This window comes from Sinocyclocheilus grahami, unplaced genomic scaffold (genome assembly GCF_001515645.1).
Source record: "Sinocyclocheilus grahami isolate Dianchi unplaced genomic scaffold, SAMN03320097.WGS_v1.1 scaffold419.1, whole genome shotgun sequence".
Taxonomy (NCBI): Eukaryota; Metazoa; Chordata; class Actinopteri; order Cypriniformes; family Cyprinidae; genus Sinocyclocheilus; species Sinocyclocheilus grahami.
The window spans coordinates 2317399-2319015 of NW_015505598.1; positions in this window are offsets into that span (position 1 = coordinate 2317399).

Sequence of the window (1617 nt, forward strand, 5' to 3'; positions counted from 1 at the left end):
GCTAAATTTAAGCCCAAAAGCATGTTCTGTCCATTTGTTTCTAATCCATCTATAGAAATATATTGTAGGTTTCTGGAAAGGGATGTGACTAATTTAATTGAGCAGTCATCATCTTAGAAAATAAAGTCAAATTTGACTCATTCTGAAAATTAAGCTCTTGATCAACTGTGTAGAAACAAAGACACTGTAATCAAACCTGCAGACAAAGGAGCTGGCTTGGTAATCATGCCTCGAACGCTTTACAACCAGGAGGCTTTTCGTCAATAAGAAAATACTATCTTGTTATCAAGCTCTACCATCAGATCCAACCAGTCAGTTCCAAAGGGAGATAAAGACATTTCTTGGTCAATCCAACAGGACGACCTATAGTAGCAGGCAGTATCGGTGCTCCCTAGATGCAGAGTATGCAGTTTGCGTAGGGCACCAACTCCCAGGGGGGCACCATCCCAGTTGCTCAAAAAAAAAAGTTTTATATTAATATCCAAATTAACATATACATAATTAAAAATATAAACAAACACACACATATATATGATAACGCAGTAGGATAAGGGGCGGTGCGAAGATGGCAGGTTGAGCAGACACGTTTCTTTAAAGCTTGTGACAGTTGTAGTAAATCAGCTCAACAGGGAAATATTTATGACTAATTATAACTGGTTATGATTAATAATAAATATTTAGATTATATCTTCGAATTAACTGTAGCAGAATCAATATTACAATTATTTGGTCTGTCCGTCCACCGAGCAGACAATATAATCATTTATCAATTCAAGGAAAGATTATTTTCCTGGCCAAGGAAGAATAACTGTCCTCCTTTATGCAGTGCTAGCAGTAATTTAGCAAATTTAGCAAGGGTTCAAAACATTCATTGACTTTGAATTGTGAGCAGCAAACAGAGACAATCAGTTGTGAATATAAGGGATTTAAAAAATGAAACTATATCTAACATATAACTAAGCAAAACACATATATATATATATATATATATATATATACAGAATGAAACAAAGTAAGGAAAAGAGAGAGAATAGAAAAGAATGGCAGTATTTCACATCACTTAACCACAACCTCTGAAAAATCATCAAAGAATCCAAAAATCACCTTAAAAAGGGACTGAAACTTAAACACGCATCTAAATAATTTGAAGCGGTTACTTGCATTGGTTTCGATTGCTGAAAAAGAGTCCGGATGCGGTAGATAACGGAGCTCTTTTGATGAGTTCGTGAGGAGTCAGCTGGAAGTTTTTACTTCTGGTTCTTCTGAAGAAGAAGTCCACAGCGACTAACGTTACTTGAAAGTAAAAACTGCCGGAAAATAAAACTCAAGAGGAAGGTCTTGAGAGTCCTGAAAGGTGTTGTCTCAAACGAAGAAGAAGTTTTCTGAGCAAAGTTATTCTGGGCTGATCGCTTTTGAGAATTTCTATTCTGTGTGTGCTGGCCAATGAGAGACATGGATTTTGAGCGGGAGAATCGTCTTTGTCTCTTGTTTTATGGCTCATTTGCATGCTTTATGGCCGGTCTGGAACATCCGTAGTTTTAACCCAAAATATCGTGCGAGTCATATGATGCGTTTCACAATCACATACTATACGTCATTGTCCGAGAAATGAAGAAC